General features: G+C 42.5%; 1 protein-coding gene and 1 long non-coding RNA gene across 2 annotated transcripts in view; one reads left to right on the top strand and one right to left on the bottom strand.

Moving 5' to 3' along the window:
* The window catches only part of PLPPR1 (phospholipid phosphatase related 1), a 296,435-nt gene that overhangs the window by 217,733 nt on the left and 52,281 nt on the right, over positions 1 to 26,421 (bottom strand). The window lies entirely within an intron of this gene.
* On the top strand, positions 8,734 to 25,616 carry LOC109297367. Its single transcript, XR_002097297.1, has 3 exons — positions 8,734 to 8,743; positions 23,978 to 23,982; positions 25,513 to 25,616. It is a non-coding gene; the product is annotated as an uncharacterized LOC109297367 (long non-coding RNA).

Below are 26,421 nucleotides of genomic sequence, written 5' to 3'. Positions count from 1 at the left end.
CCCCCCCCCCCCAAAAAACCCTACTTTTTAATGAAAGTTAACATCTTCCATTTATCCTACAGATTTTTTTCTTCAATCAGCTCTACTAAGAATATAAAGAAGGATAATACACACTAGTGGCAGATGCCACCCCATACTAAAATACAGCAATCAACGAGATCTAGTGCTAAACAGTAAAATGTTCTGACTGGAAGAAAAACTATGTTTCAAAAAAAGAGAATTTGGTTTATATTATATAAAAACAGATATATTCTGTGGAACAATACAATGGGTTTTTATCTCCCTTTGCTTTTTCCACTTCTCTTCGCTTTAAGCATCAGTTTAGATATGTAAATTAGGTAAATTAAGATTCTGTAAGTAATTCATTAAAAAAATGAAGGGCTACGCATTCTCAGTTTAACACTGCAGACACCACTTTGGGTTAAAATCTGATAATAGAAATCCTCCAGCATTAAAGGCTTTATTAAGAAGTCATTGTTGGGCAAAACAGTGTAAAGCGTTGCACTTCCAGTTCTTGGAACTGCCCTATCCTACATCAATTAAGAATCTGCCTCCCCACCAAGTGATCTACAAAATGTAACCTAGTCAATGGGAGTCTAAGAGCACATAAACCATATACTGGGGGACCAGAAGAGAAGAGTGTTGCAGGAAGAGGAAGTTATACATTCTTGTGGGGAACTTAACTTCTAGGCCAGGGGCTGGCAAACTATGGCCCAAGGGCTCCATCTGGCTTGCAGAATCTTTGAATCCAGTTCGCAGACATGTGGCTTCAGTAACAGTCAACAGCAGGGGGTTTCGGCTGCTGCTGCATGCTCCCCCCCATCCCGCTTCTGTGAAGTAGCAGCAGTAGAAACAGCAGCTCTGTCTAGTCCTTGCCCACCTCTGACTTGGGGTGAATTTCTTCTGGCCTGTAGGGAGAAAAGGTTGCCTGCCCCTGATGCAGATAACACCCCGTGTTAAACAGCACTGTACACACTGAAAGGATGCAAGGGTTTCTACTTCAGTCTTCTTACTCAGGGTATTCTATGGAGCCCAACACTGTAGTGATTAAACATTTATGCCACTTCACACACCACCTCTGGCTAGGACAATGCATCTTTAATATGTTTTGCCCATTATTTTATGTATCACGCCATTAAAAATAAAAAAAAAGTCTAAATGAACTATTTTCAATCTCTTGCTGTTGGTCCTATAGCTCCAATTAGATTACAAATATAACCCAAACTGGGCTATCTTTTTTTTTCCCCCCCCACATGAATTACACTATTTCCAGAGCAGACTAGGTACATGAAAGAAGGGATAGTGCAAGGGTCATGAAGAAGTTCAGCTTTCAGGAGTGACTCTTCCCATTGCCTCAGGATCATTTATCTTAATGTTGAGAGGCATGGGGAGCTTCCAAGAACCCTGGATATAAGAAAAAAAGAAATTTAAAGCAAATCCAAATTTTATTGTGTTTCAGTATGTTGTAACATCACACTTAGATACCTTTCTTGCTGGGATCATTTGACCCATGCCGACTGCCTGCCTCTTGGGCAGGGGGCAGGGCCTGATGATCTTGCGAGGTTCCTTCCAGCCCTAATGCCTATGGAATCTACGAAACCTACTGGTAATGTGTTTCTCCCACAGGACAAAATCCTAAGAAAAAACACTGAAAACAGAGAAACTACCACTGACTTCATGTGGCTGGGGTCCAGAATGGTTTCCGGACAGCCGCTCTAATTAAAACGGCTCACTGTCATGCATATTAAGCCCCTGAGCATTTCCAAATGGTCATGGGACACACTATCTAAAGTTCATTCAACAAGGTTTAGGTAAAGTGATCCTGCAACCATTTAAAAATGCACAGTGGCTTATTATACGTGATGGTGAGGTGACGCTGACACGTTCTAATTGGAATGCAGCGCAAACTCGATAATCAAGTCTGCTCCGATGTGTTTTATTTATAATGCAAATAAGCACATCTGTAGGCACCCATCGAATCTGTGCTCGGGAAGAGGGCACCTATACAATTTTATTAAGGCTTTCAACCATTGCCAATACACCAAGGAATATCCTAAGTGTTTGCTTCTAAAACGTGAGCTCTTTCTGACAGTATTGCCTTGCTCAGAGGCATCTGGTCAACCGAAACTGAGATTTTTAATAGCTAATACAACATAAGAAATTTCTGCAGTGAGTGATTTTAGTATGGAGAGGGGGAGGGGGAAAGGGATGAGCCTATTCCACAAATGGGACATTAAAACTAGTACTCTCCACGCTTCGAGCAGCAAACCTGCCTTCTCAGCAAACTTGTGTCCCATATGGATGTGAAAGTGCTCAAGGCGCCCTATTGACGGTAAATGCAAATCCTCATCACTCTTTGTAACCTAGCAACAATGCACAGGCCTGAGCCTGTAAGAGAGATGATCATTTATGAATAAGCGCATGTCGAGCAAGCTCTGTAATAAGTTAACATGAATGATTGTGGAGCTTACATTTGATCAGAGAGCTTAGGAAAGGAAGAACTTTGCAAATTAAAAATTAAATTGAAAATTCAAGTGGCTGGAAAAAATAGCCTGTATTTTAGACATCTGTTATTAATATTTTATCATATACTAACAATGATAAGAAGAAGTTGCCAAATAGGACTTATTATTATTATTGTTTATACTGAGTCTAGAATCAGGCAAACTCCCAGCGAAGTCAATGAGAACATGCCGAAGTCAGGCCTCCAGCCATACTGTCTGTTCCACAGTGTAATTCTTGACTGAAAATTCAATAAACATCTAAATGTACCAATTTCCAGTCTGGATTACACTGGGACACACTCCTTATCTCATCAGTTCTTCACCTCCTGTGTACAGGAAGGACAGGGTGACCCTTGATGCCTGTTCACAATCTACCAGGCTGAGAAAGAGCAAGATGTCTGAAGGAGAATAATCCCAGGCTGTGACAACTTTCAAGCTGTCTGCACTAGAAGGAAAACAAAACTTTACAAACTTTCTGAAATGGAATTTTGTCAAAGGGTCTGGGTCCCCAAATTCAGGGTTTGATTGACACCTCTTACACAGGCCACAGGTGAACACAGAACCCCGGGAATCCTGGGGCATATCTATACCACCTCTGAGTTGCATCCTGAAGACTCACTGCCAATCACACTGCCCACACACCCTCTGCATTCACTCCAACTCTTAAAAACTAAGCATGCTAGTCACCTTCGAGCAGTGCTGAGCACACATCCAGCACCACTCCTGGGCTCTCTGATACGGGCATGTTTACTGGCACCACTCTTTGCTTCTCTAAGGCAGATTCATTGCCACATATCCAAGATTTGGCATGCACAGAGAGGAAGGGTGTGGGTAGGGCCTGTTTCAAAGCAGCAGTCCCACACTCAGCAGAGACACACTGATTCAATACAAAGACAAGGGGATGGGAGTGAAAGGGAGGGAGGATTAGAAGTCAAGACCATCTGCAAGGTGTGTTGTACTTTGGTATTAAAAGCAAGCAAATGGAAAGTGTTAAACTACACACTGTTCTCTGTTTGTGTACGAGAACTAGATTAGTATTTATTTGAGAAAGAAAGCTCTGCATTTCATACAACATCAAATAATCCCTCAAATTACCATACTAATGCTTACATTTATACCTAATCATCATCATCAGAAAGTTGCTGTAATCACTTACATTTACTGCTTTTTCTCCCTTATTAGCAAAAGCCTACTTTTCAAATAAAAGAACATCTCCAGCATGCGACAGCCTGCTCAGGCTAATGGTCCAGAACTTCTCCAAAGTTGCTGCCTGCTTCTAAGTTCCCTGTCCTTAGTGCTGCTGTATGCATGCAGTTTCAGAGGCAACAGACAGATGCAAGATTTCTATGTACCACAGTGAGAGTTCAGTGCCCGAAGTGTTGTGAAAAATTACTACATGCCCTTCTTATTAAGGGTATGCTCTCTGTATGTGGTTAAGGCAGTGGATTGAGAATTAGGAAACCCAGGTTCTGTTTCCCGCTCTCCTAGAGGCCTGCTGGATGACCTAAGGCAGGTCACCTCTGCATCCTGGGTTCTGTGTGGAAATAGTAATATTTATACTGCTTTGAAAAAGACTATTTGGGAGCTAATTATTTCATTATACCAATGGTTCCCTGCCGGCCAACACAAAAGCTTCATTAAGAATACAAGAGCTTTGAGCTGCTCACGCTATTCTCAGTGGCATTGGAAATGTATCTTGTTCCTGGCTTGCTTGCATTTTGACCTGTGCATAGCTGCTAAAACATGTTTCAAGAAACAATTCTCCAAATGAGTTTCTAGGACACCCACATCAAACTGGGACTTTTTGCTTTTCTTTACATCTACTAGTTTACTCCTTTTTCCTCTCCTCTTCCATCTCTCCCTATTTCCAGACTTCCTCATTTGCCTCCCTTTTCCACCCCAGTCTATCCAAATTCTTTTAATTGCAGTCTTCTCCTGTTTCTTCAGTTCCATAAGAGACATGAATTTCTCTACTGGCTTCCCTTATCTTGAAATAAATTCAAGCATCTTGCTCACCTCTAAATGCATTCATCAGCATAGTCTAATTCCTAAACAGCTTTCCTATTCTCCTCCCTTTACTCCTTTCACATACCAGAGATCATAATTTCTTTCTCCTGTTCTTGTCTTCTTGTTGCACTTAACCACAGATAAATGAGAAGACTGACATCTGGGACCAAGAACTCCAGGAGTGCAACCTGTATAATACATCAAAGGGGAGGGTAAGAGGTGACATGGTCTTGGTAGACAGTACAGGGAAGAGATGCCTGATACAAGGTGGCTGTGCAAGCTAGCAGATAAAGGTACAGGCAATCCTCGGACTTGCAACACAATTGGTTCCTGAAAACCGTGTCTTAAGTTGAAACGTTGCAACTCGGAACCGATTTTCCCATAGGAAACAATGTTATAAATGGGGGATTGGTTCCTGAACCAAGGCCCAATACCCTATTTTCACCAAAAATAACCAAGAATTTTGTACTCAATCAATTATAGATGAGTAATATAGCTACATAAATGTATTTATACTGTAAATAGCAATCATATTGATTTGGAAGGACTTCTCTGAGGTGACTTTTTGAAGGGCTCTTGGCTGCAGTCTTCTCAGGAGCCTAGGCTGCAGGTTTTTCTGGTGTCTTGTCTGCTTTCTTAAAGAAAATGTCCAAGGAATTTTGGACAGATGTTCTCCAGGGAGATGGGCAATGCAGCAAACTCGTTCACTGGCGTGTTATCACATCAGATCAAGCGCCGTAAAGTTGAAACTGATGTCAGAAAGTTGAAACAGGGTGTCAATTTATAAACGTTGTAAGTGCGAAGCGTTGTAACTCAAAACATTTTAATTTGAGGACTGCCTGTATTCAAAGAGCCACTGTTTGAAGGCTGAAACTAGAAAACTTGAAAATACTTGAAATAAGGCAAAGCACGTGAAGAGTAAGAATAGCTAGCCACTAGAACAAGGGATATGGTAGAGTTTCCATCTATAATTATTTAACACAATACCAGATGTCTTTTTAAGATACGCCCAAAACCTATACTACACAATCAAGCTCAATGCATGAAGAACTGCATGAAGTTCCAAGCCTATAAAATTCCTGTTACATGTGTTATGCAGCATGCCATTGTAGATGACCATTATGGTCCCTTTGGGCCTTAAAAATCAGTGATTCACCTCTTCCAATGCTTTGTTTCCATTTGACCTGCAAGTGCCATTTCCTTCTTCATATCCCTTCTCCAAATCTACTCCTTCTAACAATCTGTCCTAATCAGACATTATGCTCAACACCTAACTCATGATAGGTAGGGTTGCATCCCATGTGAAATCCTACTAAAAGTTATGGGACTACTTGTTGAGCAAGGTACCATCAAATGTGATGAAGGGGCCCAAAGTGATCTACAGAAATCATTATAATCATGTCTAACCCACTTTGGATTTAGAGCATATCCAATATCACCTGCCTACCTATTACAACAACATAAAAACCTAATAACCTCACATACTGTAGAACTGCAAAGTCTACACCAATCAAGGACACCTGTTCTCCCTAATAGTTCTTCTAGAATCAGCTAACATAGGTTAGCTTAACCTCAGTATATGATTGCTGCATTTAATCCAAGCAACCCTGCTTATAACAAAGTGAATATAGATCTCCCTGGATTCAGGTTCACATTTAAATGTCAGGAATTTTTCTACATTTTATCCTCCAAGCTGCTACAAACAGATATCTTGTCATACTCATTACATACAAAACATTGTTTCCTGACACCTCATACCCCTAACCTCACTATTAACTTGATGACAGGCTGTTCCATTTTTTTTTAAATCAGTACACTTAACTTCTGTTTCTTGTTCTGAATACTGATCTTGCAAATAACCTGCTCCTGTAATGCAGGACATATTTTTCTAATCTAACGTGTGCCCAACATTAATAGCAGCCTACATTTAGATGGCTTTTCTTATTCAGGCATTTCAAATAAGCAAACTATAATTAGTCTATATTATCACCAAGTGTTTTTATACCATTTAACACTATAAACTATAAGGATAATATTTTAAACACCACCACATAATAAACTTTATTTGGCATATTGGAAAAATGTAAATGAACAGCTACATTTTGGAACATAAATAGGATAAATACTAAGATTCCACTTGATCATACTGAACCCTTATGCTCTGGCACATTGCCCAAAATGTATTCATTATGAATCAACTATACGGTGTTCTGCCAAAGTCTAGCGTTCTTAAGTAAATGCTGGAAGGCACTGAGGAATCTGCAGTCTTATGAGAACTTGTTTCTTATTGTACTGTTAGAGGTTTTCAGGAACTCCTAAAGCCAAAGCACTGAGATTCATTAATAAGGCACATAAATATGAGCTTTATTAATTATGTCTGTACTACATAAATATGCATGCTGTAATGACTACATTCCCCACATTGTGTCAGGGCATACTCCAGGCTCAAGTGTACAGTCTGGAAACAAGGTTTTAGTGCAGATCCCTTGTTCAGCTGTTCTGTAGTCCTGATTACACTGAAGAAGCTCCACGTCATAACTGTCAACAAATTGTTGGATTTCTTTCACCTTCTGGTCCCAAAATGTGTTTTTGACTTTTCAAATCTTCCTCTGGACTTCAGCTTTAAACCATCAAAAAGTTCCCAGCTTCTGACTGGATGTAGGATGCTTTTGCCAGTCACAGAAAGTTTTTGTCTACTCATCAAGGAGTCTGATCTCAGTGTTGTTTTCATCAAACCAGTCCTGATGGCCTCAGGTGATAAAGCCAATTGATTCTGTGCAATCTTCATGTGGATAGACTCTTTCAATGCTTGCCAATCTTCCTCAACACAAAAGTGTTATTATTTTCAATCCAAAAGCTGTCAAGTTTCTTACTGAGATGTGTTTGGAGGGCTTTGCAGTGTCTAGGGCAGGGATGGGGAACTTCTGGCCCATGGGCCATAGCCAGTCAGCTGGGGACTCCATTTCCCAGCTGCACCTGCCCACCTGGCTTGCAGCGGTAACAGCCTGTCTGGAGCTGGGGCAGAGCCATTATCCCCTGCATGCGTGCCCCTGCCCAGAGCATGCAGGCTACAGACCACGTCTCCTGAGCAAACTGCCCCTGTCCCCTGTGCTGCGCTGTGCTGCACTGCACTGCTATGCTATGCTGCATGCATTGCCAGCATGGCTGAGGTCTCCATGGAGGCTGGCACAAGCCATGGGAGCAGGGGCAGCTGGGAAATGGACTCCCCGGCCGACCAGTGGACCAGAGGTTCCTCATCCCTGGTCTAGGGGTCTGAAGGCATTTGATGTTGTACTGTCTTCAGACTGATTTTGGTTGCTTTCAATGTTTCAGTGTAATCCTGATGGATGCGACTGATCTCGCAAACCGATGACTGGTCCGACCATTATCAACTCCTCTCATGACATGCAAGGTAACTTTTCAATCATATGCTCTTACGATGACATAGTCAAGGAGGTGCCGTTGTTTTGGGCAGGAGTGTTGCCATGTTATTTTGTACCCGTCACATTGTTTGAAGATATTGTTAGTAATGAGAAAGGTCATGCTCTGCACATTTACTGAGTAAAAGGATGCCATTGGAATTGGCCTTCTCCACTCCTTCCTTCCCAATGGTGCCCTTCCACATGTTAAAGTCCCATCCAACTTTTGCATTGAAGTCTCCAAGGAGGATGATCTTGTCCTCTTTGGGGATGATATTCAGGATTTCATCAAAGTCAGCATAAAACTGTTCATTCTGTTCTTCCTTTGCATTGAGTGTTGGGGCATATGTACTGATGACGGTACCAAATGAATTATTGGTCATTCGGAGGCAGAGGGTCATGAGACACTCGTTAAAGTGATAGGGAATTCAGTCATTCAGCTCACAATCTGATTCCAAATTCTTGCAGACTCACCCCACTTAGCTGTCAGTACATGCCTCAAAAACAACAAGTCCATCAAAAACCACTGAACAAGCACTACCAAAAGCTCCTGAACTGAGAATCAATGGTGACTAATGAACCATTGAATCCATCCTGCAGCATTTGGTAAAGGAAGCACTTGCCAGTCCACTAATTTCTGAAAAAATCCACCAGCTGATAAAACACATGAAGAACAACAAAGTATCTGTCCCTGATAACATACCAGATGAGGTCTTCAAAGATGGTGGGGAAACGATGACCAACAAGCTCCATACACTGTTCCTTAAAATCTGAAGCACTAAAATACCCACAGACCTAAGAAATGCCAATATTGTCACCATTTTTAAAAGGGAGATAAGTCTGACTGTGGAAACTATTAAGACATCACCCTCCTCTCCATCACTGGAAAGATCTTTGCTTGAATTCTGCAGAATCTACTGCTCCCTCTTGCCGATGAAATCCTTCTCAAATTTCAGTGTGGCTTCGGACCATCAAGAATGGGTGATTTTTGTGGCCCACCAGATCCTGGAAAAATGACGAGAACACCACAAGAAATTGTACATGGCCTTTATCAATTTGACCAAAACTTTTCACACTTAACTGTGAGGCTCTATGGAAGATCTTTTTGAAGTCTGGCTGCCCAGGAAAATTTATCACCATCCTAAGACTCCTTTCATGACCATCCTATGCAGTGATTCCGTTATGGAGCTCGGTCATTTGAACTGACACCAAACAGGTCTGCATGATCACACCAATTCTGTTTTCCATCTTTCCTGCAGTCATCAAGATGCTTATCTATGACTGACTGCCACGTGACATCAGCATCGAGTACAGGATGGACGGAAACCTTTCTAATCTTCCCTGCCTCTATGTCAAAACACTGGCCTTGATTGTGGAATTTCAGTACGCTGAAGATTGTGCACATACTGAGGAGGACCTATAAGTGGCCCTTAACTGCTTCTCTCAAGCATACCACTGCCTGGGACTGACCCTTAGAATTGGAAAAACAAAGGTGCTTCACCAGCCTGCTCTGGGCCAATTAACTCCCCCAGCAAAGAGTCACATTGACAGAGAGAAGCTGGAGAATGTTGAATACTTTGCATACCTTGGCAGCCATCTCTCAAAGAATGTCAACATCGACAAGGAGATCTAGTATAGGATCCAACGTGTCAGCTCTGCCTTTGGAAAAGTGTAACATCAGGTATTCAACAATCACAACATCAGGATTCAAACAAAGCTCCTATTACACAAGGCTGTTAACCCCAACTCTCCTCTGTAACTGCTAAGCTTCGGTGACCTACAGGGACCACCTGAAAAGCCTGGAATGCCTTCAGTAGCGCTAACTCTGGAAGATGCTTGGCATAAAACTGGGAGGATTGTTGCACAAATGCCAGTGTCTTCATCGACACCAACGCCACCAGCATGGTGCCATTGACTATTCAACATCAACTACAGTGGGCAGGGTACTGCGTGCACATGTCTGATGTACATTTACCAAAACTACTGCTATTGCCAAGGATGCAGGGGCCAAAGGAAACACTTCAAGGACACCCTGAAGGCAGACATTATGTGTGGTACTGACACCACAAATTAGGAAAAACCAGCCTGGGACAGGGCTACACAGTGATGCCTTGTGAGAGAAGGTATATCTTCACCTCAGAGGCAGAAAAATGACAGAAATGGAAGGAAAGGAAACAAGCCCAAGAAATCTGCAGTCCATCACTGCTTTTAATCACCACCTGCACCATCTGCCAGAGAGTCTGTGCCTCTAGGATCAGTGGACTCATCTACAACCCTTAATTTGACCCAAAGGAGTGATCGCCCTTTACCATGAGGGACTACCATCACTACCAACACCACCAAGTCCTGATTAAGGATATAACAGAGTATTACAAATATATTTTAACTGTCTCCACTCACCCAGACTACTGCTGGAGTGAGGGCCACATACACAGATTGATGAGATGACTGGAGCTTTGGCTAACAGTGCTTTGTTTTTTAGCTCCAGAAGTAGAAGCGCCTGCTTTAAGATGCAAAAGGTCAAACCTTTTACAGGTTTTATCACTGCCACACCAGGACATGGCATCACCATATGCTTCATTCTAAATTATTAGGACAAAACTCTAAATTTACAAAACCAGTCACCTAAGCATATATGGAAAATTCCTATACAGGTTTGTTACTCCCTTTCTTTTTTTAAATCTTAAAACATGAACTCTAAAAATGTCTTCTCACACAGGCAAACTGAAAAAAGGGCACCTTTCAGATAATCAGCATCTTGCTAATGGAAAACAGCCACTTGTTCTACTTCTTCCTTCTCCTCCTTTTCCTCCCAATGGCCAATCAGCACTTACAGCACTATGGCACTATTTGTGTCCATCATGAATGAACTCCTGCCAATTCTGTCCTATATTAAATACAGGCCTCTTCTTACGTTGTCTGTCAACTGCTGGCAAGGCCTACCTCAAGGATGTTGTCCTGTCAACTGATGATAATAGATAATCATGATGCTTCTTGAGTCTAGACTCCTCTACTCTCACCACATAGCTGATGCATGCTAACTGCTGTGTGCACACACTTGTGATGAGGGGCTGTTCCATGTTATTTCTTAGTCCTTCACTGCTTTTCTCCCTGCTTTTTCACCTCACTGGGTCGTTCACTGGTTCAACCATCTTCCTGAGGATATTATTTTCAAAGCAAATCAGTTTCTGTTTTGGGGTCATGGCCGTTCAGGGTCATGCACCAAGTCTCACTCCCATAAATCACTACAGGTCTATACTACAGGTGTAATAATGGTGTTGTAAAGCTGCAATTTTATTCTTCTGGTTAGTGTCTTAGGCCTAAGAAGTCTACTGCAGCTGTTTTATTACCACTTTGGATCCTTGTAATAATTTCCCTGCTCACCTTGGTGTCAGTCAATCATGATCCAAAATACTTGAATTTTTGGACCTTCGGGAAGCTATTGTTTCCCATACAAAAGTCTTGTTTTGCTCTTCCAGTTCTGTTCTTGTGAGTGACCTCCATGTATTTGGTCTTTTTGCTGCTCACTGTATGCCCTACTCTCTTGGCTGTACATTCTAAAATATTATACATTCTGCAGAGTCCTTTAGTGTAGTGGCATATGACGGCCAAGTCATCTGCATACCCAAAGATATTCTGCAATGTTTTAAATAGGACCCCTTCTTTAATTTCAATCACCAATCTAACAACTCATTCCAACACCAGTTTGAATAATAGTGGGGAAAGTACACCACCTTGTCTCAGACCCATTGCAAAGCCAAAGGCATTAAAAAGTTTTCCTTCTACTTTAACTCCCCCTTCTGTGTCTGTCAGACGCACCTTAAGCACTTTATGAGCTTATTATGAAATCCAAATTTTACCACTATGTTCCAAAGGCTCTGTCTAAACGTACTGTTTTATGCCTCTTCAAAGTCTATGAACAAATATCCAAGTCATACTCTCAGCACTTTTCTACATGCTGTTGTATACAGCGAAGATCTGGTCTATTGTGGATCTGCTTCTGTGAAAAACAAAGTGATAACCTCTTAAGGCACCTGACAGACATTACACTTAAGATGTGATTAGCTGTTTAATCACATTTTTAGTAGTGACCTGGCCATACATTCATTCACGTCTGGCATGGCAGGAAGCACCATTGTTGGGATCCTACATCAGATCCCACTGCACTTTTAAGCTAACAAGGGTCAAGGGTCTTTATTTTCTTCTAGGTAGGGAAAAAGTTCTACTTACACCTATGGATAAAAAGGACCCCTCTTCCAACATTTCTTCCCCCATTCAGTGTTCAAGAAGGCCTCAGACTGTACAAAGACCTCCAAGATAGGGAATAAATCTTAAGAGCCAGCAGAGGAGTACACGGGATGGGGCCAGTATTCAGAGGGTATGTCAAGTTAACAGTATTTCTTCTGCAGCCCTTCTAAGATTCACTTCAAAAGCTAGCACAAACAAGGACTGCATTATCTTTTCACCTTTCATCTCTGTATCTTGAAGAGAATCCCAGGGATGCAAAGAAAGCCAGTCAGCAGCTCTAAGGACCAAAATCAAAGCTGGGATCCTGAAGGTCCACCAGGAGTGGGTGCAGGCCCCTTGGGCTTTCCCACTGCATGGATGAGGGCAACCTCTCTCATAAATGAGACTTCTTCACAAGGGGATTGAGGTGACATTTCTCAGGGATTCTATAACTGTAGAGGATTCTCTGGCCCAGATTCTTATAAGTGCAAAAATCAGCATTAATTAATATTGGGTTTGTTAGAGATGACACTATAAATCAGCTCACTGTCCATTATGTTTGCAATGGTGTTTCTTGGGGAGCTCAATAAAACATGCAGCCACAGATATTCTACTCCTACACCATGGTTTCTTTCTTGAAGCTTGGAAGCAAATATGCCAGGACTCTTTTTCAGTTGGTGCATACACAAATGCACTCACATTACTAAAATTGTAAGACAAAATAATTTACTTACAGTGAGAAATGTTCAGGTGTGGGCTTTTGAAATTCCCTTCTTTTTTGCCTAACTGGCAAGTTGCATGACAAATTATCCTGTTTACAACTGCAACTGCACAGTAATTGCCCGTGCAAACACAGATTTGCCATTTCAAATGGTACAAAACCTTCCTGTCCAAATAATCTATGACAACAAACAAAAGACGACAAAATCAGATATACATAGTTCCAGGAGACTGGGAGAGGGAAATCACAGAGCAGTGGAACTGCACTTTTCTGAGTGTTCCTTATACGTCTAAAAAATTATCCTGTTAGCAAGTCATTAGATGGCAGACTTGAATGGCTAGAGGATGCTATTTCCTGTTAAGTCAAAGGAAAGAAATATGAAGGTTTTGTCTAGCAAGGCACAGGACTTCAACAGAAAACTCCCTCCCCTCACCCCCCTCATATCGATTTTGCTTTTTACTTAATAAGTATATTGCTCATATCGATATTGCTTTTTACTTAATAAGGCTTGTATAAGGGCTGACCCTGCAACCATCAAAAGACAATAGGAATTTTGCCACTGACTCAAATGAATATAAAAGTAAACCAATAATTCTTTTCAACAGGCACAGTATCAGGCTTACAATCTTCTCTGCTGGCCCATGAGCGGGCCCTCTTGTTTAGACACAACAATGCCATTTTAATCCATGTTTGTATTATGAAACACTGTATGCTTCCAATTATTACACAAAAATGTCTATTGATTTCATTGAGAGTTGTCCAAACTCAGCTAGAACTGTATTTGAACTTCTCTTTACATGAAGAGATTGTTGGTTTTGATCATTTAAATGGTCTCTGTTTATCTGAATTGACTGGTCATGGCTAGTTCATTTTCCAGTGAAAAATGCAGTTCCATCAAAATCAAAATGTACCACCAAACAGTGTCAAAGTTACTGAAATTTTTCACAAAGTGAAATGGGGAAGAAGTTTCAACAATATTAAAATATTTCAATTTAACACTGTCCAAACAAAACAATTTTTTAAAAAAAAAATCAAAACAATTCTTTCAAGGTTGTATTATCTTATGGTACAAAATAAAAAGTTGTTTTATAAAAATTAAATAACATAATCAGTCTGAAACAATCCATTTCTCAAGAATTTCATTCGGGTGGGGGGGTGTCTAAATGTCCAGCTTTTGTTCTGAATATGAACAAAAAAGAAAAATGCAAAAATCTCTAAATTGTTGCAGAACGGATTTCCCATTCTCTCCTCAGCTCTCTATTCTACACACATTCTCCCCCATATACCTGTTAACTGCTGCTTATTAGTTTAATAATTTAGAAATCAGATTAAGAGCAGATCATCTTATCATTAATATATGGTACAAAATATTGACTAATTTACCTCTTCTTGAGCACGCAGCTATTTGCATCAGTCTTCCCAATTATAAATTACACTAAAAGACTAAGTCGGTCAATCCTGGTCTGCCTAGCCTAAAAGAGCCACTGCGTTAGTGTGATTAAGGCACACCAGCTTCGGTAGGCAACTGCACACAAGAGAGCTGTAGCTAGCATCACATCTTTGACTGCCAACTCAAATGACCAGATACCCACCTACAGTTAAGTCAACTGGTAGAAGCCTCCATAATAAACCCAGAGCAAGGCTCAACTTCATGCATTTGGAGCTGAAGGCAGACAATTTAACCATTTTGTCACCATGTCCTTAGAGACCTGAACATTTCATTGTAATAGAAAATAACTGGAACTGCAGTTTCAGCTGTCACTTACCAGTACTAAGCATGATTATTTGGAAGCCATTTTATGTACATTTCCAAAAGAATCATCTTTTTGGCTTAATTACAGCTTTGTAAGGACAGCAACAGAAACACAAAAAGCCCACTGCGTGTATTTCATTGGTCTCTAAGGGCCCCTCTAAACGTACAGGTAAAGACGCAATGGGATTTAATGAGTGATCTACACAATTGCACCTCCTGTCATGCCACACTTACATGGCAGAAGGCACAACTGTAGGATCTCACATTAGATCCCACTACATCTTACTACCTACGCAGGAGAAGCAGGATCCTAAGTTCCCCTTGCACCGACAAAAGAAAAGCTCCCATGGCTGGGGGATGTTGGCAGCCGTGATTCTCTGGCCCCAGGGTTTCACGCACGTCTTCCTGGTTTTGAAATGGCTCATAAATCAAACTCTATTCTAACCTGCACCAGCATAAATCCAGAGCAACTCCACAGAAGTCATTCCAGATTTATAACAGAGCAGAATTTGGACCCTAAAGTTATATTTACATTGTAGCCAAGTTTAGTTTGTGGCCACAACTAGTCAAGGAAAATCCAAATGGAAAAGTGGGAGCCTGGACAATTTCAGTGGAAGGCCTGCATTCTGTAACCAAGAGCTCCTGCCCTCAGGCAGAAAAGGAGGTGTGACACACTGGACCCTCTAAATCTCTCCTTACTTCCATGTTGGAGGAGATTCAACCCGATGCAGAGGGCATCTACAAACACAATGCACTGCTTAGGTCCCATGGAGACCCTAGGAAGAGGGCTGAGGATATTCAGTGACCCTACTCCACTGCAGATGGGAAAATGTCATCATAAAGGGAATACATTTGGCTAAAGTCAGTGCTGACATCCACTCCCACTGAATTCCTGAGTGTTAAAATTAATTGTGAATATGATGCCACTATAATCCAGAGAAGTACAGAGGAAAGAGAGGGTCCAAATTATTTCAGTGACATCAGAAGGACTTTAAAGGATCCAAATGTGGTATAAACAATCTAAATTTCTTTTTATTCATAAGGCAAAGCCTTTGTCAATGATTTAGAAAAAAAAACTATGCTGATCTTATTGTAGGGACATTTTTCCAAGCTATGTACCCAGTAAAGAATTTAGACTTACTCAACTATAAAATACCTCCTGCTTTTTCAGAGTCCCAACTTTCAGCAGAGTATAGTCAATCAGTTTAAAATGTACTAAAAGAGGGTGTGTGGAAAGAGAGAACAGACTCTGGTGTACTTGTACTCACCTGATGCCAAAATTTTTAATGATACCAAGGGCTCCACAGAATCAAATCTGAGGACAGTTCTATGCATCAGGAACTGTCTTTTTTTGTTGGGTGGAGGGGGTTATACAGCTCCTAACACAGTAAGGTTCTGGTCCAAAATTGAATACTCCACACAGAAGACAACAATGGTGCAGGGTCAAATTCTGCAATCCATAATACCACAAAACTTCCACTGACCACACTTGAATATTGCTTGATTACAGAACACAGAATTTGAGATTCAAATTCCCGTGAACTTCGAAGACTGAATTAATACAGAGACCTGCTTTCATTGCAATTGGCATAGATATTAAAATCAGAGGAAAAATGCTTCACTTCCTAAAAATCTAGTTAGTATTATCATGTCAAAAGCAAGCTAGGCTACAAATGCAACAGCACTCCCAGTTTCTTTATTCTGTTCAGATTTTAGTTACCACTCTATAGAGTATGTTCTGTTTTAAAAACCCAAACAAAAAAACAACCTGCTCACGGCCAGCTGCAGTCACAGAGAAGTATGTCTGCCAAAAATGTGCAAAAATGTGCAAACTGAAACACCCCATTGGGAAATGACCCATTGTGTACTAGATAAAGATGGGCACTTCTGTTTTGCTTAAATTTGAGTGTACTCTGAATATAATCTGAACACTGCCCGATTCATCTTCTCCTCTTTTAGCAGTAGGGGAGTAACGTTGGGTTTCACAGAGGTACAGGAAATAGAAAAACAATGCCTGAAATTCCTCTAACATGGGAGAGACTTAAGTTTACAGCATACATTTCACACAAGCCTCACTTGCTGTTTTTAATGCAAGCATGTATCATAAGGTCTGTACTGGTGGCTGAAGGCAACAGCCCAAGCATATGCCAAGAGCCCTGCTTTACTCCCTCCTGATGCTGTGGGGGAAGGGTGCCTCTTGACAGCAATCTGAAAGGCTAGTGAACCCTGCAAACCTAATAAACAGCTAGAAAGGCTCTCAGAACTCAATCAGTTGCTGGGTTTGCCAACCCCAATGTTAAAGTATGGTGTGGTATTGTTTTAATAAAGCAGTAGATTACTGTAAAGACAGGCTGTATTGTCAACATATAATACACTGTCAGAGCAAAGCAACACTGATGAAGTAATACACATTCTCCCAGCTTCTTTGTTAGCTGAATGATAGGAGGTGACAGAGTGGAAAAGCTTCCATAGACTGACTATTCTTCCTTTCTTTAGCTGTAACAAATCATTCAGCTTCATCTTCCTCAAACACATCAACACAATGAGCCACCCTTTCTTAAATGTATTGAAACATGTCTACTTTTTACCAGGAAGAGGGCAGGGATGCATGCAGGAGGTTGATTTCAGGATCCAGCCAGGTGGAAAGATGAAGGAGTTCGCCGCTTTCAACTTATCACGCATTAGATTTGTGCATATATCACTTCCAGCGAGACAGCTGGGTCTGTTTTGCAATTCAAACATTTTTTTTTTTGCATCTCCTGCACAGTACGGGTAATGAAACAAAAATGGAATAAAGGCTGGATCTATGATGGGGACTAGCATCAGTTATTACTTCAGATAAACCAGCAGTTCCACTGCTATTCCTGTATAATACGAACACAATTTACAGCAAGTCTCCCTGTTCTTTGCTTCCTAGAAAAAGAAGATGTATTTACAATACCACTGTACTTCAGGAGCATTTGTTAAGAGAAGTATAGTAGTCCTTCTACCCTGCAAGATTAAAATAGTATATCATTGTTGTCAACAACCAGAAAATCCTGCTGTTCTTATGGAAGTTCCCTCATTGATAAAGGATGTCAGCAGATTTTTATTTTTTTTTGGTGAGCTGAAACATGAGCTATTTCATTATGTTACATACAGGTGACTCAGAGCATGGCTGCTGGATTCAGCTGACTGTGCAGAGAGGCATCTGGCAGAAAATCTGGACCTTTCATTGAAATCATATACTAGAATCTATTCAGACTGTTTCTGCTTCCTCTTGCAACTTTACAAGACAGTCCTCTGCAAATGACATTACAGAAGAGCAGGATACAACCCAGAAGTAGGGGAAGTGGGGAGAAGTCTACATGTCCTGCATTTGTGTACACATAGCTGCCCAGACCAATTTAACAGTGCTTGTCTGTGCATTCATAAGACAGAGAGCTCATTACTTAACCCTCTTGGACCAAACTGTGGCTCTGATGGAACATTCAGGCTAGCAGGAATCATTTGCCCTATGTTCAGTAAATATGCTGTTAGTAAGTAAAAGGTAAACTTAGCCTTTAAAAAAAACCTCAAGAGACAGTGCTTGCCTTGTCTTTGAATCCTGAGCCAATCATAAATATAGATTATTTAGGAATCAGTGTCTGTCTACGAAGTGGTTTTTAAGTTTCTGACAAGAGCTCCAAAAAAAAAGTATTCAGAATAAATTCAGTGGAGTCTGCACCATGAATCTGAAACAGTTACATAGAAACAAAGCATGCCCAAAATTATACTCAGGCAACTTAACTGATTCTAGCAGGGCACTGTTTGGGTGGAATCAAACCCATCCAGCCAGCAATAGCCCAGAGCAGCAACCTTTTATTTCCCCCCTGTTCCTGATGAATGCCCACCCTTCATTGGACTTTAACAGTCTGCTTTAACCTCTTAATGATAGTTTGAAAGATACATAACTATATAAGGTTCTTTGGGTGGATTTGATATCTTTTATTAGACCAACTTAAACCGTTGGAAACTATTTATACTTGTCTGCCTATGTCCTCAGACCAACACAGCTACAGCCTACACACCTATAACTATATAAACAATTCCTTATAATATATTAGTTTTTATCATTAAAACTATTGGGGAAAAAACATGTCTATTAACAACCCAATCATGATTCTTCCTTGGAGTTCATTAGAAAAACAACTAGCCTCTAAGTTTATGTAGGCCATGGGTGCCCAACTCATCTGGCCCCACAGGCCAGATGTGGGACTGGTCTACAGGCCAGATCGGGCCAATAGGCCCATGGATCCTGGACTTCCTCCCATTCATTCCATGCCAGATCTAGCACCTGCAGTGCCTGCTCCAGCATCCACGCTGCATGTGGCATACCTCGTGGAGCAGCTGAGGTTGGCGCTGTGTGCAGCGCAGATCCCAGAATGCCCAGAGCAAGCACCCCATGTAATGCAAGCACCCTGGACTGGCTAGAATCTACCATGTATCTGGGATCTGCACCACACATGATGCCCCTGGTGGTCCAGCACTGCACAGCACAAAGTGCCTGCTTCAGCCAGTTTGGGACCCAGGCTGCACGTGGTACCAGTGAGTGCTATGTGCAACACTGGTCCTGGACTCGCCGGAGCTAGCACCATGCGAGAAGCATGTCTTAAAGTGCCTGGATCGAGTACTGTGTAGCACAGTTCCTGCAGTAGTACTATGTGTGGCACACGTCCCAAGCCCTTCCCTTGGGGCTAGTAAAGGTCAATTCAGACCCGGGACAGCACCACAGGCCAGATAACGGGGCTCTGCAGGGCAGCTCTGGGCCATATGTTTGACACCCCTCCTTCACTGGTACAAAGTGTCAGGATTCCACCCAACTCAGCACAGCCATGACAATTCACAACCAAGGAGGATCTGATCAATGTCAGTAAACCTTCAGCTAGAATTACTTTCATCTCCCTGCAACTCACACGCTTTCACTCACAGTTCATTACATTTCCCTTCCTCCAACATGACAAAAAATGCTTTGCATCCAAAAGCCTCCCAGACTTTATTCCAACCATAATAAAAGATACAACCCCACAAAATCCTCACTGCTCATATACTTCCCAGACCAGTGAGACTAGTGGTTCTCAACCTCTTTTGTACCAGGACCCATTTGTAAACTTCGATGGCCAGTCCTGCCCCCCCCGCCCCCAGGGTGCCTGTGGGGGGGGGGGGGAGAGGGGTATTTGAGGCGGGGAGGAATAGAGGGAACTCTGACAGCCTGCAAGGGAAACGTCACAGTTCCCATGTTTTTCTTTCTAAAGGAGAACCGATTTTTAAAAAAAGTTTGTTGATCCATTTTTAATGTTTGTTTGCGACCCTTTCATATATTCTTACAATTCATTTTTGGGTTGCAACCCACAGGTTGAAAAAACACTGTCCTGGACCAATGTCACTTTAACACTACTTTTCCCCTGTTGTTGGCTAACAAGCATTGTTTTCCTACTACCACCCTAAGCATACATTTTTTAAGCTAGAAAAAAATAAAGGCAGCAAAAAAAAAAAAGGAAGCAAATAATGGCAAAGGTTATGAACCCCATCTGAAATAAGCAGTTACAGAATTGGCTGATTTCTACTTGGATACACTAGTATCAATCTAGAGCGCTGATGGGGTAAATCCAGGGTAAAGAGAAAGCACAATTTGGCCTGAAGTGAGTACTGTGCATTTACATGAGTTCAATGCAAAGGAAAATCTACCCTAACACTTCAGTGGACTGTAAATTAGGAGTTTTCAGTCACAACCTGGATTAAATCATGGCAGTATTTTAGGATTAAATTTTCAAAGCTGCCTAAAGGAGTTGGAAAAGCACAATTCCTTTCATGTTAACAGAGACTGGCATCCAAAAACTCTCAGCCTGGAAGCATATATTGTCCAGTTAAGCAGTTAATTAGGACAAGATGTCATACGTGTGACAATATTCATGCTACACTATGAAAAGCTGAGTTGTGTTTCTTAAACCCTAAGAGAGGCTCATGTCTGCTATACTATAAGTGCTGAGCTCCACATAAACAGTGCAGCTCCTGACAAAAACTTGCAGGGATCAAAATAAAGACTACAAAACAAAACAAAGGAGAAGACAGAAACCAGAGGAATAGGGGTACCTACATGTCATCAGTAGCCAGCACTGTGATTTTAGTAGGCATGTGCCCCCAGCTGGGAAAAGTCTTCTCTGACCAAACCAGGTCTGGTCTGTGGAAACAGCAGCACAGCTTCAGGCTGCACTAGGGGACCTGGCAATGGAACTGACAAAAGCATGGCCATTTTCCAGGTAGCCTGTCTCTGACCCAATTTCTGCTCAGTGTTGAAAGATCAGAACACCAAGTTTTGCTCTGAATGCCAATCACCCCACAGGGTTGTTGGCACAGCCAGGAATCACCAGATGCAAGAATATCCTAACCATGCCTCCTTTTGACAGGCCAACATCGATGCAGTAACTAGGCATAAAGCAGAAAATCAAGTGGTCACTATCTACCCAACATTTCTAGGTTTAGAGCAGCTTTATGCCTCTCCGATCCTTCCTCATATACCAGGCTCTCTGGGGTCACTAACAGACAATTATTGGTTGAATTTACTTCTGTGTACAGATCTGCAGAGATTACATGGCTCTCTCTACACCTTTGCAACTGTACCTTTGTGTGGAGCTAGTAGGAATCTGCCAATGGAACATTTTTTGGAAGGAAATGTTCTTGTTGACACTCAAAAGATAGGTTAGACAAAATCTCTTTTAAAAAGTTCTACAAATTGAGACATCCTATTCTTACATGTCAAAATGAAAAAGTATATTTCAATCAAGTGGTCTTTTTTACTATGACATTTTAGTTCATTTGTACTTGAAAGAAGGAAAAACACTGAAAAAGTTCAAAACTGAAACAAAGCATATCGGTTGAGAAATTATAACTTTCGTTATTAGTTTAAGGAAAATAAAAGATCTTGACTTTTTCCTTGCTTTAGGACAAGAAAAATATTCCAGTCTGGAAAGCTCTTGCAGAGTAGGAATGCTATTTCCTGCCCAGCTCTACAGCTGATCCTAAGTCAACTTCTAGATGTCAAGATAACCATTTAACATGATGTCTGGGAGCAAATTCAAAGTAGTGTCAATTGGAGACCCTTGATAATTTATTTCCTGTGTTGGGGTAGGAGAGTCAGTGCATCCCACAGCACAACAGGTTACTACTGCCTTATGGCCTGCTGGAGGGAGCTTGGAACATTTTAGTTTGGGGTGGAAATTCCAAGACAAAACACTGTGGAATGACACGTATCCTACCTCCACAGGTAGAGGATTGGGGAAAGGAGGGATTCGATAGGCAGACTTGCAATTAGACCTTAGTAAACAATTCTTGGGATAATAAGGAAGTCCTCTTCCATAGCTGTGTTGATTCTGCAGACCTGGCATTAGTGGTTTTTCAAACAAAGGCCTTTGCACTTGTTCCCATACGTTCCATATATTTTGGATCAACTCACTATAAAAAGTCCCCCAAACCATTTATTAACATCTTTAAACCTCTCTTTTGTAATGGTGCCTAGAAAGGAACTTAACAGTGGTTAGATCACCAAACTGCTGAAGCCAGTGACTATCACTGAGAGCTCTTACCTGTAGCCCAGCCCACAAAACACAAACACTTCTGTTGCAAAGACAACACTTGCACAACCTCAATGATCTAAAAACTGCATTCACCCAACAAGCTCTCTGTCAGAGAAATGGACTGCAACTTTGAATTAGCTACACAAAAACCCATCACAAACCTACTACAATGCCAAAAGACCCCAGGGATGTGCAGCTGATGGGGACTGTGAGATCCCAGTCCATCCTAGAACCTATAAGAGAGGTCATCAAGTAATTACAACCTTTGGAGAAGTCTACCAAACTTTGGGGCCTTTCTCTCAACATTGAGAAGACTAAAGTGCTCTATCAGCCTTGAATGGGCCACGAATGTGACCCCCCCACTCCCCAAATTAGCATTGAGGGAAAGAACTTGGAGGTAGTCAAGCATTTTCCATACTTCAGTAGCCACTGCTCTCAGAAAATGAACATTGATGAGGAGATCCAGCGCGCAAGTGCCTCCTTTGGGAAACCGGTTCAGTGTGTCTTTATTCATCATGATCTCCAGAAAGACACCAAGATTCAGGACTACATTTGTAGTCATCATCCCCACTCTCCTCAACAGATGTGAAACATGGGTGATGTACCATCATCATTGCAAGGGCCTGAAGAGGCACTGCTAACAAAATCTCCAGAAAATCCTCCACATTAAATGGTAAGACTGCTGCACAGACACCTGAAGCTATGTTACCAGCATTGAGCTGATGCTCCTCAAGCACCAACTTCACTGGACCAGACACCGTGTGCAGATGCCAGACACTACTCCCAAAACAAGTGCTCTATTCCCAGCTTAGTAATGACCTGAGATCTTGTACTCTGATTATGAACTCTACCGCTAACTGCCATCCTGGTGTAGACAAGCACATGTACATGACAGCAGAATCCTGTATTTTCTACTACACATGAAATGGTACATTAAAGTTAGTGGCAAAACTCCCACCAGTTTCAGTGGGATCAAAATTTTATCCCAGCAGCAAAGAAGTTTTCTTATGTTACAAGGGATTTGGCCTTTGATGAAGTAAACTTGTTCAGTGCGGCTTAGCCCTCACAGACCAGACCTTGGCTATTAAGGTTCATGTAATTATAAGAGTACTTATGCCCTTTATTAGTAGGGACCTACTTAGATTGTGGTTTCATGATTTTTGCAGAAGCTGTGAAAACCGGCAGTTTCCATGATCACCACAAAAATGGCATTTCCCACAATTTTGTACAGAAATCGCCTGAAAAAAAAATAAATGCTTACCCAAATGCAAAAAAACATGGTAATCCCCGCAAGAATAGTGCATGTGGCTTGAGACAGAGCTACTGAGAGGCTTAGCTAGTGATGTAGACTCAGTGAAGGTGCCAGTCAGGAAAACAAAAGGCTTCAGCACCATTTTTAAGTCAGATGCAATGCTGCAGTCTGAAGATGATGAATGAAAAGAAATACAAGAAGGCTACAAACATTTCAACTCAGGATCGTGTAGGAACCTTGCATCCCAATGGTGGCAAGTTATTTTGTTCTTTGTGGAGCATGACTCTGGATGTGTTGCGTTAGAACAGCATTGATTGGTATTTAGAGGCCGCATAAAAGCAAAAGACTGCTGCAGAGGCTGAAGGTCAGAGCAAGAAACAAGTGACTATGTCCTTGATCTTTAACAGAACTACTGAAAGCAGCCCGACAAGAAAAGAGGCTAGTGGAGGCACTATTGGAGCTACTGGTGGCCAACTAGTGGAGACTGATGGATTTGTGCTAGTGGAGGTATTCACACAGCCACCCACATTCCTTTGGAGAAATCTAATAATCCTAAATTAAGGGACTATGTGACAGAGTGGCTTGGGGTGAAAATAACCCCGTGTACACCCTTCCCCTCACTTGGAAGGGGTACGGGATCCTTTGGGCCGGAGCAGGGCCCCAAGAGCAGGGCTGGCCAGCTCGGAGCTGGGTCTCACTTCTGGCTGCACCGGGGAGAGCAGCTCAGTCAGGAACCAGGGGTGGGGACACTTGCTGGGGCGAGCCAGACTCTCGTGTGGGGACAGAGCCAGCCAGGCATGTCTCCCCTGATGACAGGCAGCAAGCTGGCTGCTGCAGGCACAGTTATTAACCCTGCAGGGAGCACAAGCTACAGCTGTGCAGCAGAGCTGGAATTGGATTGGCAACAGCGATCAGATGGACTCCTTAAGAAGCCCCAGCAGTTGAGCCACAGGAGAACACAGACAGCAGCATATGCAGATCAACAGACATGTGAGGAGCAGCAGAGTTGCTCACCTTTCATCACACTAATTCGTAATGGACTGCCAGGTATCCCCGGGGCAAAACCCAACACCTCTGAGCACAGAGCCAGGCATGTGTGAGACTCTGAAAGGCTGACTATGATTATTTGATAAGGACTGAAGGCTGTGCAGCAATATCTGCATAGAGGTTGAGGCGGGCATGTATGGGTCAGAGGAGCTCCCAATTTGTTCCTTAATACCCAAAATCTGATGCAGCCAGCAGTATGAGAGATGAGCAGCCCATGTGGGTTCCCCACTTAAAATGATGGGATAACCCCTGGAAAAACCATAACCTCCCTAATCTGTATTACACCAAAGTTGTGGTGGGTGAAATTGCAAGTACCTGGATGCCCTAATCTTCTGAGGGGCAAGAGCAGATGGAGACTATGTTGTGCAGAGTCAACTACATATAACCACCAAGACACCTTTGTCTTTAAAAAGAAGGAAGTTGAAGATGGCTCGGTCACAGACTATTTGAATACATATGTGCCAAATGCTGGATGTTTCCTATGTGTGAACAAGCTTCACCAAGATCATCTACCAGGAGTAACTGCTTCACATGTTCAGTTCAACTGATATTCTGCCAGTGCAGATTTTGTAATCTCGATTATAGCAGACAAACCCACAGATGCCCAAGATAACTATGTTCTGCATATCTTGTTAGTACCTGGGACCTGGACAGACTATGAGCTTCCAGTTTTTCAAATAGAGCTGGTTCACCTCATATATGTGACATTTTCTACCATGGCACAAGCTGTAGTGAAGGCTGTTATAAACTATGGCTTAGAATTTAACAAGATCCCAGCATTTCTGTCTGATAATGCAATGCAGATGTGCAAAGTTTGCTCTGATGTGCTGCATGGAATGAGGCCTGATGCAATTCATGTCACAAGCTATACACGCATCCTTTCTTTAGTAAGTGACATCTGGTGCACATTTTCCTGATGTGGATAGCCCGGTTTCCTCTTTTATAAAAGTGTTCAGACACTGTCCAGGCCATAGGCTTCGATACAGCAAGTCCATTGCCAATCAAAGCAGGGCTCTACATGCTAGTGTATCACTTCCACCAGAGCCAGTGCTTACAAGGTGGAATTTGTGGTTTAACATAGTTCATTACCATGCTGTGACCATCGGGCTTCGAGTATCCGTTCTCAAACGGCCTTCACCCGGGTAGTGGGCGTTGGGCGTTCTCCGGGCTCGTGTCTTTGGCCGAGCAAGTGTCTCCTCCACGACTCGCCTTCCCCGCCCTCGTCTGCCATGACTTGTTGGTTCTTCAGTTGACAGGGTCGGTCATCTGGTTTGCTCGGTGGCCCGCGGTTCACCCAGAGGTCATTCACAGGGCTCCGCCACCCCTACACCCCGGCCTCACTCCACCTCATGTGCGTTGGTTCCTCCGTTGGCCTCGGCCCCTTCTGTGGAGTCATGCCCTTCTGCTGGCCACCTGCTACAACTGTTCACTAAAACGGGACCTGTTCTCTCAGTTCCGCCCCTACCACACCTTTCTCGTTCCTCCAGGCCCTTCTCCCGGGGAAACAAAGAAAATCTCCAAGGCTCTCCCCTCGGCCCCGATACTCAGGGAAACTCAAAAAGCCAACCCTTCCTCAACCCCTTCACACGGGGAAACAGAAAGACAAATCAAACGAACCTTAAATGCAGGGCCACTCCTTGGCGTGACTACACCCCGCTTCTTCACTTCTCTCCCCCACCTCATTCCAACTCAGGGACTCTCCTCCTGTCGTCAGTCGTCCCTGGGATTTCCTCCCGCTCCGCCGCTGCCCTGGCCGAAAATGGCGGCGATACCTGCCCCAATTGTGACCACCCCAGGGCTCCTCTCAGGGTCCTTCCATCCAGCATGTTCCCCCTCTTGCCCTGGCCACCCCGCCACTCCCACCTGGGATCCTGCCAAGTCTCCAGTTTGTCCCTGGAT

The sequence above is a fragment of the Gavialis gangeticus genome, unplaced genomic scaffold (genome assembly GCF_001723915.1).
Source record: "Gavialis gangeticus isolate Ggan-Ray unplaced genomic scaffold, GavGan_comp1, whole genome shotgun sequence".
Classification (NCBI taxonomy): Eukaryota; Metazoa; Chordata; order Crocodylia; family Gavialidae; genus Gavialis; species Gavialis gangeticus.
The sequence above is the reverse complement of the archived record's forward strand: the minus strand, read 5'-3'. Positions and strand labels throughout refer to the sequence as shown.